The sequence below is a fragment of the Mercenaria mercenaria genome, unplaced genomic scaffold (genome assembly GCF_021730395.1).
Source record: "Mercenaria mercenaria strain notata unplaced genomic scaffold, MADL_Memer_1 contig_1274, whole genome shotgun sequence".
Lineage (NCBI taxonomy): Eukaryota > Metazoa > Mollusca > Bivalvia > Venerida > Veneridae > Mercenaria > Mercenaria mercenaria.
In genome coordinates, this window is record NW_026459253.1 from 25,211 (window position 1) to 39,289 (window position 14,079).

At 35.7% G+C, this 14,079-nt stretch overlaps 1 long non-coding RNA gene across 1 annotated transcript; it reads right to left on the bottom strand.

Moving 5' to 3' along the window:
• Positions 1-346: 346 nt before the first annotated feature.
• On the bottom strand, positions 347-12,915 carry LOC128551568 (uncharacterized). The gene is made up of 8 exons (XR_008368829.1): positions 12,231-12,915; positions 11,244-11,337; positions 8,738-8,807; positions 7,525-7,617; positions 5,727-6,232; positions 4,470-4,655; positions 2,363-2,646; positions 347-1,725 (listed from the first exon to the last, which is right to left on the bottom strand). It is a non-coding gene; the product is annotated as an uncharacterized LOC128551568 (long non-coding RNA).
• Between the last annotated feature and the right edge of the window lie 1,164 nt (positions 12,916-14,079).

Sequence of the window (14,079 nt, forward strand, 5' to 3'; positions counted from 1 at the left end):
ACCTTTGACCTTGAGTTGTGACCTTAACCTTGAGTTGACATAGCTGAATCATGAGTTCTCGATATGGTGATCATTTGACCCAAGTATGATGAAAATCCTTCAAGGGTTTTAGGAGATACAGATGGAAACACAAAATGGAAGGCTCAAACCATTGATCCGAAGTTGTGACTTTGACTTTGAGCCAACATGACTGACTCATGAGTTCTGCACATCATCTTGATACGGTAATCATTTGACCCAAGTTTCATGAAAATCCTTCAAGGGGTTTAGAAGATACAGAGCAGACACAAAATGAAAAGCTCAAACCTTTGACTCTAAGTTGTAACCTTGATCAGCCATGGCTGCCTGATGAGTTCTGCACATCGTTTTGATGGGGTGATTGTTTGACCCAGGTTTCATATGAATCCTTCAATGGGATTAGGAAATACAGAGCAGACACAAAATGGATGGCTCAAACCTTTGACCCCGAGTTGTGACCAATATGGCTGACTCATGAGTTCTGCACATCGTCTTGATAAGGTAGGTAATCATTTGACCCAAAATTTCATGAAATCCTTCAAGGGGTTTAGGAGATACAGAGCAAAATGGAAGGCTCAAACCTTTGACCCTAGGTTGTGACCTTGACCTTGTGCCACCACAGCTGACTCATAAGCTCTGCACATTGTCTTGATGAGGCAATCATCTGACCAAAGTTTTATAAAATTCCTTAAAGGGATTTAGGAGCCACAGAGCAAACACGAAATGGAAGACTAAAACCTATGACTTTGAGCTGTGACCTTGACCTTGAGCCAACATGGCTGATGCATGAGTTCTGCACATCATCTTGATAAGGTAATCATTTGACCCAAGTTTCATGAAAATCCTTCAAGGGGTTAAGGAGATACAGAGCAAAATAGAAGGCTCAAACCTTTGACCCTAGGTTGTGACCTTAATCTTGGGCCACCACAGCTGACTCATAAGCTCTGCACATTGTCATAATGAGGCAACCATATGACCCAAGTTTTATAAAATTCCTTAAAGGGATTTAGGAGATACAGGGCGGACACGAAATGGAAGGCTAAAACCTATGACCTTGAGCTGTGACTTTGACCTTGAGTCAACATGGCTGACTCGTGAGTTCTGAACATCATTTTGAGGTGATCATTTGACCCAAGTTTCATGAAAATCCTTCAAGGGGTTTAGAAGATATGAAGCGGACATGAAAGTGTTACGGACGAACGGACGGACAGCAGGACGGATGGAGACCATTCCTATAATCCCCCCCCAACACTTGTGGCAGGGGATGAAAAAGGCCGATATTTCTTATTACATCATAATATGTCAATCTTGACTATATGTTCAATTGACTAAATGAGAAACATACTCTTGTCATTACGCATGTAAACACACTTCTGAAACAACTGAAGATACTATTTTGTAAGTAAACATGACTTTTATAATAATATTATCTCATTGCCAATTCGAAAAGTTTTACCAATTTTGTAATTACAATTAATGTTTATAAGAAAGTAGTTCTGGAATGATTTTAATTACAATATCATAGGAATGTTTGCCAATGCATTACTTTGTGGTCTCTGTGTTGGTACTGTAGTCATGGGCAGAAGTCCTGGTCCCTTTGTTGTTAGGGGAGATGGTGTGGGGCTACAGGTCGGGATTTTACAGCAGGGTTTGGCAGCATCTTTTACCAGCCGCCAGTCTGATGGCAAGTTCATACATGGTGGGCATCTGAAATGAAACATAAAATTACATACAGTACAGGAGATAAGACCTTGCAACATTATGGGAGTTACTTCCCTTGGTCCAAATCAATTAATGTAACTTTACACAAGTTCATTTCTCTGTGGACAAATACTACATACAATTTGCCAAAAACATATGTCAAAGAAAAGTGGGGGGTTCATTTTCTTTTGTTTCTACTAAAACATACTAAAAAAGATTTTTTTCCAAACTTACCTACCAATTCACAACGGGCTGAACGGACAACTTTGAGAATTCCTAATAGTTACTGAAGCTGCAACTTTAAGTTCAGATATCTGTAAATTTAGGAATATTCCAAAGATTTTGTTCACTCTCCTAGTTTTCATTGAACACACCTCAAATTTATTTCAGCAATTTATTTATTCAAATGTCTACAAAATTTCAAACAGATTCAAAACTAAAATACGCAATATAAATGTAAGTCACTTACAAAATTTACTGAAACATGTAATAAAAACAGAGAGAAATTGTGTTGGAATGCAAGCATATTTTCCTATAAAGGTATTGTTTATTATAGTGTCACCCCTTTTGAAAGGAAAGAGCCAGCCAGTTTGGCTTATGAGACACCTTTTATTGTGCTTACCAATTACCTCCAAACTCTTACCTCTATGCCAGGCGCCAGGCGGATAGAAGTAAGTAACCATTCATTTAACTAGCTCACAGCGCACGTACAGGCCTTTTTGGAATGAGTCCCATGACTGACAAACATCTCCCACACGAATGCTCCCCATGGGGCTTGAACCTTCAACCTCCTGATCCCGAGGTGGACGCCTTAACTACTGGGCCACGGTGACCTATCTTGTCATCAACACACTCACAAGTCCATTCTCAACCATCATCCCATTTCTTAGTGCAGTTTGTACTTGTGACCTTTGAAATCCCAGAATTCTAAAAATAAAATACATTATCACAACATAAAAACAATTTTGAGACTTTGATTATGTATAAATTGTAATGCTATAAACGAACAGTATTGGGATAAAAGGATTTTGTTGTTTTAGAGGTTTCATGTTTATAAAGGGTTAAATTACAAGACAACAGGGGTTTACTCTGGGAGGGATTTCTACTTCTTAAAGGCCATAAATCATATTTAAGCAACAGTTTATGACACTTTCTGGCCTTCCAGTATGGCCCTACAAAAACGTGGGAGAAAAGGAGGTCCCTACACAAAAAGTATTAAAAAAAAAAAAAAACAAAAAACAGGTTTGTGGACAAAAAAAGTAGGAAAAATAGGAGGTAATTAAGGCCTAAAAAATTCTTTGTTTTCAGCAATATGCTAAAAAAATTATGGTACTAAAGGTAGGTCGGAATATTTTTCATTTTATTCTTTTTATTAAGTTAAACTTTACAGAAATTACTTTTGTGTCAAAAAAATTAATACACATAAGGCGGTTATGCCTCTAAAGTATCAGTAAGTTGATTTCTAACATCACTGACCACCTTTAAACATAACAAGAGCTGTCGGAGGATAGAATCGCCCGACTATTCAACAGCCTTGTAAATTGAATGAATACAAAAGTCGACAAAGGGGCATCATTTTATAAAAATGCAAAGTAAAGTTATGGGAACTTCACAGTGCATGTTAGATCTAAACAGTGAACAAGTGTGTGCAGTTTCAATCCATTCCCATTAGTAGATACTGAGATACCAGCTTACATACAAAGACTTTACCAAAAACTGCTAAGTTGAAAAAGGGGGCATAACTTGGAAAAAAGTAGAGTTAAGGGACAGTTATCTAAATTATAAACTGTTAATACTACACCTACACTGGCAACCACATGATATCTACTAGATTTCGCTATTTAGTCATACCGTCTTTCCCCACAAATCGCCGCTTTCGGTCATGTCTAAATGCCATGATGGCCCAACCTCGTGCTCTGAGCCTCGTTCTGGCGAGCCGGGATTTCCCACGTGGTCCAATTCATTATGTTGCTGCATTTCGCAGTCCATGGTAGGCATTTCGCCGTTATCCAGATTTCCCGGTGTTTCGCTGGCTTTCCCAGTTTTAACATCAGACAATTCCTGTGCTCGTTTCAATGTTTTCATTTGCAGAGACAACTGATTTGTCTGGGCCATTTCGGCCATCAGAGTTCGAGAAATTTTTCAGTCCAAATACAGATCCGGCGTAATCTCAACTTAAATTAATGCACACAACTTTTTACTGTTCATAAACTTTTATAAGAACTGTTTCTCACTAATTTCCGAATATCTTTTACTTTGAAATCGAATCCCTACACTTAAATTTTTTATTTTTCGACAGTAATATTTTCCGAAGAACGACCCTTTCCAAGCAACTTTCCGTAATGACCTTGACCTTCACACTTCCGTTCTCTCATGGAAAATCTGGTCACGTGGTAGTTCAATAAAATAAACAGTCAATGGGCTTAGGTTGCATTCCTCCACAATATGACGTAACTTTTTTTTTCGGGCCTCCGTGGCCGAGTGGTTAAGGTTGCTGACTTCAAATCACTTGCCCCTCATCGATGTGGGTTTGAGCCTCACTCTGGGCATTGAATTCTTCATGTGAGGAAGCCATCCAGCTGGCTTACGGAAGGTCGGTGGTTCTACCCAGGTGCCCGCTCGTGATGAAATAATGCACGGAGGGGCACCTGGGGTCTTCCTCCACCATTAAAGCTGGAAAGTCACCATATGACCTATCATGTGTCGGTGCAACGTTAAATCCAACAAAAAAAAAAAAATTCAAATCCTACCTTTAGCAACATGCCAGACATCAAACCAGTAAGTAATTTTTGGTTGTTGCTCTTTCATATACTTTTTCAACTGGACATAGACATGTCTATCTGTTACAAGGTGGGAAATGTTCAGACATTGATAAAGTGTAAACAAGGCTTCAAACCTTCCGTCTCCATCCAGTAAGAATTCTTTACCTCATTACTCTGAAATATATATTGCAAGAATCTAAACAGTTATATTTACTACAACTACACGAAATCATTTTTATTCGCGTAGAACGAATTTTCGCGTATTTCGTGCTAGGACCAATGCGCAAATTAAGACCGAGCTCTTATTATTTTTTGATTATATTGTTTCCTTTCTAAAATTGAAAATGCGCGAATTAAAGCCCGGGCAAAACAGTCCTTCTTCACTTTTGCACGAAATTTCATGCCAGCAAATTTAAATGACTTGACAGTAGTATATTGTTTGCTGTATGTACAATTTATGTGACATCATTGTATAAGCTTTCTGTTGTAAAGTAACAATACCTTCCATTTTGAATGAGTAAAACATTATAATACCAATCTCAGACTCAAGACAAATGACCAACTTTATAACTTATTACCATTTTACCCTGTAATAACAGTAATGAAACTACATGCATAAGAAATGGTAACATTATCATTAATTATTCATATTATCTATATTTGCATATCCAGTTACATCACTTGGTAGAGCAGAGTGCTTTTTTGGCTGCGGGTTTATCCCACTACCAAAGTTAAAGTGTATTTCTGACAATCTTAGCAACTTTATTTTATTCCCAATCACATCCAAAAGATGTTCATGTGCTACACAAAATAGTCCCATTCATGAACAATGCAGATAAATTATCAATGAACAAGCAGTTCTTATTCAACCTGTATCCTGACCATTTAGATTATATAAGATCTATCAATGATAAGGTATTCCAGCCCATGGTTACGTCACAGGCTAAGTCAGGCAGAGTTCATCTTAGATATGAGGCAATTAAATTTGTATTTGTTTCTCATTCATGTATAGTCATAGACTGGCAATTAAACAGAAAATAGATCTACCAAAGCCCCGCAACCATCAGACATGTCAAGGCTTTGATTACATGATGTTGTTGTTTTGAATCCTTAGCATTTGTACTGAATGATGTCTAACTGAAGATGACAATTCTATGGCACCTCTGTATTTATTGCAGGAAAGTCCGTTACTTTTACAGAACAGTACTGAATATTAAATAAGCAATGAATAACAAAGAAAATTACTTGAAATAACTGGCAATCCAGAATCATATTTCATTCGAAATCAATCAGACAGTATGATCCATACTTTACAGTGTGACCTGGTAAATCACATCTGACATTCCCTCCAAGGCGTAGTGGTTTTCTACTTGTTGTTTTCTACTTTTGTTTTGGTTGCCATAGCAACAAGAATTTTGCACTGATGTTTTGTTCTCTTCCTAATCACAAGTCTACTCCCACATAAATTACACATTTCACACAATTTGTCCAACTGTTTTTCGAAAACAATAAATTTTCTCTCTGTACATTCATTCAATGGTTATTCTTCTATCTCTTTATCTGCAATGTCACTAGCAAAACTTTCATCTGGATGCCAGTCCAAATCCTCCTTTGAATAACTTTCATTCACACTACTGTTAAATCTGGAATTTAATTCATGTCCATGCTTTTCAATATGGATGTAAGGCACCTCTGTTTGTGTTTCTATGGTGACTGTCTTTGGTGCCTCTTGGACTGCAGCATGTTTCCTTCTATGTTCAAACAAAATAAAAAGTTAAGCAGATGTGCCAACTATCTTAAATAAATGCACAAACAAACAAATGAAAAATAGTCAGAAATGCAACTAACATTAAAACATACAGTCGACATTGTATTAAGAGACCACCCAAGGGACTGCCAAGAAGTGGTCTCTTAATGGAATGGTTTCTTAATGAATTTCAGTCAGATAAAAGGAAATGTTATTTTTAACTGTTGTGTAACTGTATTTATCATTTATTTATAGTCGGTTAAAAAAATGCTTTCCGCTTACGTTATACTGTTTTCTGTCTTGCAGACTTAAAATAAAATTTGTCTTATCTTATCTTATCTGATTATGAACACACATTAGATTTCAAAACCTGTTTTAACATCATAAACCTTTTTCCAAATCCACAAACCATGAAACCTATAGCTGGATTATTTCTCAGTTCAACTGATACAAAAGTAACTGCATTCAGTCACGTGCAAAACGTATTCGCTAATCATACAGGTGAAGAACTGTCCGTTAGCATTTTGGTACCTGGCTGCTTTATACATACTTTTGTTGAATATCTTACCTGTCGGGACTACATTAATGTGGTTGCTAGTCGTTAAATAAAAAAGTTGTTTAATGAAATGAATTTATGTACTGAAAACATTTGGGAGAGACTTTGACTATTCATTTAATACAAAAGTCGCTTGATAGAGGTGGTCGCAAGTATGATGTTGACTGTACTGTGAAATCATTTTATTTAGTGGACATAAATTTTCTTGATTTTGACCAAATCAGCTATTTCGTAAGGATATGAACCTGCAGATTTTATCTTTTGAAGATAAAATGAATGGGAACATTGTTTGTTTGTTGGAACTTAATTTTGCTGACTGACACAACCACAAAAATAAGTCCCCTACAAAAGTCAATGTTTTCACAGAAATATAAATATGACTTGACAAATTTATGATATGTTTATGATGACACTTCTTTTCTCATCTACATGTATATAAATTATAAGTTTTACATTACCATATATTTTTGCTTATAAGACGCACCCAACATTTGAGCAATTTGCTACAACAGTGCTGAAGTAGTTCAAACTACCTGTCAATCAATCTATACTACCAAATCTATACTACCAAACTATCTATATATCTATACTACCAAACTATCTATATATCTATACACTAGAATTGTAACTATTGGTATGTTCATTTTGCATTGATTATTCTCTTGGAACAATCTGTGAGTAGGCACAGTAGCAAACTTTTAGTATTACGTTATTATAGAAGTGGATACTTTCTTACATACAATTAGATTATATGGCACCTGGCACAGTAACTGAGTACAGTTTTTTTGGTTCTCTCACACTCAAACATCCCAACACACATCTCTCACTGTTGTCTGCAAACATGTCGATTTCATGTCTTAATTATTTTGATAATCAATATCATTTTTTACTTTAAGGTGATTAATCACATTTATGCACATTTTATGACATTTTTCATTTTTCATATATTCTGTTAAGTATTATTTAAGGAACAAAAAGACCGATCCCTATTGAAAATGTATATTTTGTTGCTTTTCACGAAAATTTGTAATCACCTCCCTTTAATACTGAAGTATTTAAAAAGTGGCCTTTTTCTTTTGATTTCAATATAATTTCTTGTTTTAAATTTGCTTTTGATAAATACTGGGATATTTCAGCTACCAGAAACAAAAGGCAAGTTTTAAAGTATCGTGTAGCTTCGGAATTCATCTATTTTCAATCTTTCTTGGTTGCACAACTGAGATAAAGGGAGGTAATAATAATTTCATAAACTTGCATTTCTAATTAATTTTGGCCAAGTATGTACTTGTCAATGCAAATATTTATTTAACTTTAATACAAACAAAAGTGCTTATATTAATTATAATTCCTGAGGCAAACTATGTTTATTTAATTTATACTTATGATAAAATTATGCTATCTAAGATGGTTGAGCAACCAGGATAGGAAAATCAAATTTTAAAAATACTTCCAATGAAAATCTGACATGGTTTGAGAACTCAGTAAACACAAATAAGTGTATATGATTGGTTGATTAAGTTTTGAACAAAACCATTAGTTGTCCAAAATTTGATTAACCATCTTTAAGCAAATATTTATTATATGCACAGCTTCAACTGTTCTATAATTAATGCAGAGGCCTCAATGGCTGAGTGGTTTAAGTCACCAACTTAAAATCACTTGCCTTTCAATGATGCTGGTTTGAAACCTCAATTTGGATGTAATATAAGGAAGCCATCCAGCTGGGTTACAAAAAGTTGGATATTCTCGAGTGAGCTAAAAAGTAATGTACAATGTGTAATGCTCATGGATTCAAGCCTATTTTTAGAGAATAGTGCACTGTAATGCCAGTGCGCCAGAGACTGGAACTTACAAACTGGTTTAATATGTTCACATCTTTCCATAATCAAAGGCTCTACTACCAGACCTAAATAAAATAAGTTACCGTATGTTGATAATATCTAATAAGCTCACCCCGTAGTGCTTGGTATACGCAGAACAGTCTGTTCTGACGAAATGTCTTGAAAGTCATCACTGGTTTGTCCTGGAAATATAAAATTTTACAAAACAGTATCTGATATTAACCAAAATGTAAATATTGTGAATCTTGAATGTTAACTGCATTCTACAGCTTTCAATTAATTATATCGTTGGTCAGTAAAAATAATGTTGTACTTTCCAGAACTTTACATCATTTTTTTATTTAGGATTTATAGTTAGCCAATATTTAAATTTCAACACAATACAGTTGTTGATGTTGATCTCTGACCAATACTTTACTTACAACCTTTGCTTTTTTTTGCTTTTGCTTTGAGCTTTACCCTGTATCAATTTACAATAAAGAAAATCTATGTCAAATATCTGTGCTTTTAAACACAATCCAAGAGATTTCATATGACAGAGCAGTTGACTATTTGAAGCTCCTTCCACCTTATCTTACCTTTCATAAACAAGAGTGCCAGACTATTACAAAATATGCCTGTCTGATGAAAACTGTTCGACACTGAAAGCGGGCAATATTAAATTCGCAGTTTTTCGAGTATTTCAAGGGCCATAATCCAAGAGAGATTGGGGCGGTTTGGCTAGTTATCAAACTTGGCTAGATAATATGCCCACATTGTCAGGAAGTTTGGTGAGTAATTCAAGGACCATAATCCAAGAGTGTCTGGGGCGATTTGGCTGGTTATTGAACTTGGCCGAGATATTATTGCAACAAACATGTCAGCAAGTTTGTTGAAGGTCGAATGAAAACTGTCTGACTTAGAGAGCAAGCAAGGCTAAATTCGCAGTTTTTCAAGTAATTCAAGGGTCATAATCCAGGAGTACCTAGGGGGATTTGGCTTGTTATCAGCAAGTTTGGTGAAGATCAGATGAAGCCTGTTCAACTTAGAGAGCGGACATGCCATGGGTGTTTACCTTAAAAGCTTCAAAAGATTTTCCGTAGCTGAAAAAGTATCATAACTTGACCAACAAGAGCACTGCCTTGTGGGTGCAAATGCTGATTTTATTTTCTGTCTATGTATAATAGAAACATTGTCCTACCCATGATTTTCTAAGTTCAACAGGGGCCATAATTCTTGCAAAAAGCAATGTAGAGTTACGGTACTTGCTATGCTGAGTCAGCATTTACTGGCGAATATCTGCACAAAGTTTTAAAGCAATAGCTTTGACTGTTAAGGAGAAAACTTGACATAAAAGCAAAACTTAAACAAGAAATCTGATATTTTCTAAGTCCAAAAGGGGTCGTTATTTTTGCAAAAAGCAGGATGGAGTTATAATGCTTGCTATACTGAGTCAGCTTTTGATGATGAACAAGTGTTGCAAGTTTTAAAGAAACAGCTTTGATAGTTTAGGAGAAAAGGTGACCTAAACACAAAACTTAACCAAGAAATCTGATATTCTATGTCAAAAAGGGGCTGTAATTCATGCAAAAAGCAGACTGGAGTTATATTTCTTGCTGTACAGAGGCAGCTATTGATGGCGAACAAGTGTTGCAAGTTTTAAAACAATAGCTTTGATAGTTTAGAAGAAAAGTTGACATAAACAAACAAGAGGACCATGATGGTCCTGAATCGCTCACCTGTCCCCACATGAGCTGAGTATGACGTCGTTTTTTCTATTATTTGACATAGTGACCTAGTTTTTGAGCTCATGTGACCTAGTTCTGAACTTGACCTAGATATCATCAAGATAAAAATTCTGACCAATTTTCATGAAGATCCATTGAAAAATATGGCCTCTAGAGAGGTCACAAGGTTTTGCTATTATTTTACATAATGACCTAGTTTTTAAAGGCATGTGACCCAGTTTTGTACTTACTTGACCTAGATATCATCAAGGTGAACATTCTCACCAATTTTCATGAAGATCTCATGAAAAATATGGCCTCCAGAGAGGTCACAACGTTTTTCTATTTTTAGACCTACTGACCTAGTTTTTGACCGCAGTTGACCCAGTTTCGAACTTGACCTAGATATCATCAATGTGAACATTCTGACCAACTTTCATAAAGATCCCATGAAAAATGTGACCTCTAGAGTGGTCACAAGCAAAAGTTTACGCATGCACGGACGACGGACGCTGCGCGATCACAAAAGCTCACCTTGTCACTATGTGACAGGTGAGCTAAAAAATAACCAGCCAACGCTGACGCTGATCAAGTGATGATAATAACTGATTTTTTTTTCTCAAAATGTAAGCCACAGTCATTGGACTTGCCAAAGGAGGTCACCCAAAGATGCAAAAGATTTGTGGAAATGTTAAAAGGGGACATATTTCACATAAAACAGAAGCTATTTCCCCTGACATCTCATGATGCCAAAGTCATTTGTCAAGTTTGAAACCATAAGGGCTAGACATTTTAAAGAAACTTGCTTATATGCAAAACTTTAGTGAGTGGATGCCTCAGAAGTGGCTACAACTGAAACTCTTTTTATCTGTAGTCAAGCTAAATGTGAGTAATGTTTATGGCTAACATTACCTATCGTAGGCACTTCAATATCTCCACAGTTAAAGACTGGTATCTCAGGCACAAAACTTCTGTCTTCTACAGTATCAGGCTTCCTCCATATTAACTGTAAAAACACACATTCAGATACTGCTACTATATCAACATTTATATAAAAAGTTGAAGTAAATCATCTAATATTAATAAGAGGACTGGGCGGGGCATGGGTAGGTGGGTGGGGGGGAACAAGTTTTTTTTTGTTCTGATTATCATAATTTAGATTTATTTCCATTTCTTTGCTTTTGGCTATGGTACTAGTCTGTGTTCAGACCATGTGTTTTATTTACAGGAGATAACTCCTGAGGCTATTCAAATGTATAAGTATGCCCCTTTTCTTCTTAAAACACTGGATAATCAGAACCAAGACTGATGAAGTCAGAATAATTATATCACAGAATTATTTTTTCTAAAAAAAAAATATCTAGCCAGTAACCAGACTAAATATGGTACAAATGTACGATCTCATCATTTTTCAGTCGTGTGACTGTGGTTTAACCCTTACCCTGGTAAATTTCTATAATGAGCATGTCTGTCTTTCAGTTTGGACAGTACCATTAACTGTTAAAAGGGGTGCTTACCAAAAAGATACCGACTGAATAGCAAACAATGCAGTCTGATCATGATCTACTCTGGTTGCAAAGGCAGAACCAATTGTGTCAGGCACATGGTAAAGGTTAAGCACATGTTCTTAATGAATGACTAGTTAAACAATTTAATAAATTTGTAGCCAGCTGTATAAAGGCTTATTGTGTATGATAATCAACTTACTATGCAATGATGAATTACAACTAGTTGATGGGACATTCATATATGAGGATGTTACATGAGAAGAAACTGTAATAAATTGTCTCTGTATTAGCAACATGCACTGTTCTATCATTCCTCATACTGATCTTGAATTACTTTAAATTTTAACAAAATCAGTTGTTTTCACATTTTATACACACAATTACCACATACCTAGAAAATCTTGTTTGGATAATGTCTTTCTGTTCTAGTACAGAAAACTTCATATTATTTTCTGTAAAAAGTTAATCACTATAGAAGATAATTCTTGAAGGAAGGTTAGTGATGCAAGGGCAGAGCATGAATGGATACCTGATCTTGTAACTAATTTATTGCATTTTGGTTGCACAAAATCAGTTAATTATAAGAATTCTAAATATCTTTTCTCCAAACATTTTTTATCAATCCTCAATCAGCTGTTTTTCCGAACATTTTTATCAACCCTCAATCTGCTGTTTTTTGTTTACATTTTACGTCACTTCTCTTTGCAATTCCATTGCTTTTTCTTCCTTTCAGTTTTTTCATTCTTTGTTTTTCTTCCTTTTATTTTTCTTTTCTTCCTCTCTTTATTATTTCCTTTTGTTTTTCCCTTCTTCTGTCTTCCACGTCTTAGGCATGGCTTATTTAATATTTATGTTTGCATTTTATTTTGATTTTCTTCAATATCGATGAAGATTAGAGGTTATATCTGTTTGAGTCAAAATGCATTGTGAACTGCGTGTTGAAGCCTTGGGGCATTTTGTGCAGGTATTTCTTAAGCCGAAAGGCATATTAGACTTAACAAGTGAATCATAATTTGTAAGACTGTTGTTGTACTGCTGAAGGTCAAAATTGTAATTAAATGACCTACTTTCACTTTGTTATTAAGTGTCATTTCGAGTCTGCTATCGACTGGTCTGTTGGTAAGTTGATATAGATGGTAATCTCTCTGCCATTCAGGTTTCTTAGTCTGTCTAATGGATTTCCTGAGCTCTGGTACTGGCTTTCCTATTTGTTTCTTCCTTGTTTTATGTTGACCTTCAGCTCCTTTGCTCCCTTCAATCTCTTCTGTTCCTTGGATGTTTTCTATCTCTTTTGTTCCTGTGTTTGTGTTTATCTCCTCTTGTCTCCTTTCTATCTCTGCTGGTGTCTCTATGACATCTTTTGAATTTGTTTCATCTTCTGACTCAGATAGGTTGTCTGTGTGACTTCTATCATCATGAGTATCATCTATGCCTTCAATATCATGTTCTGATACAACATCATCTTCTCCAATCTCGTTCACTAATGTAATATGTTCTTCTTTATCAGAATCCTCATCATCAGGAGTTCGGGCGTCCCCGGAAGTATATGTAAGTTCCACATATCCGTATCCTGAACTATCATCACTATCTTCATCAATGTGATCAATTCTATCTTTCTCAGTGACGTCACTTTCATTTATATCTATCACTTTGTTCTCTTTGTTAGAACTTGCACCTTTCTCTGTTTCTAACTTTTCCAATGCCTTTCTGGGCTTTGGAATAGGTTTTTCTTTGTCTATATCAATTGCATCTTTTTCCTTTCCAGTTTCATTGTCGATGAATCCCAAAGGAAAAAGGTGATTTCTATGTAACTTCTTCACACTACCATCTGGAGACCTTACTTCAAACACTGGAATGTCTTTATTTGGCTGACTTATCACTGTATAAGAGTCTTTTTCAAATTTGTCTGCAATTCTGTGTTTGCCGTCGTAGGCTAATATCTTTACTAATACTTTGTCACCAACGTTTATTTTCACAGCCTTTGCCTTTTTATCGTACCCTGTTTTCATTTTTAATCCTGCCTTTTCTGTTACTTTCTTTACAATCACTTGTGTTGTTTTCATTCTTTGTTTCAGGTCTTCTATGTAAGATTGTGTTGTTTGACTTGTCGACTGTGTAACTGGCATTTCAAACAATAAATCTACCGGTAATTTCGGACGTCTACCGAACATTAGTTCAAACGGCGACACTTTAGTTGTCTCATGCTTAGTACAGTTACAGGCATACACTAAAGATGGCAA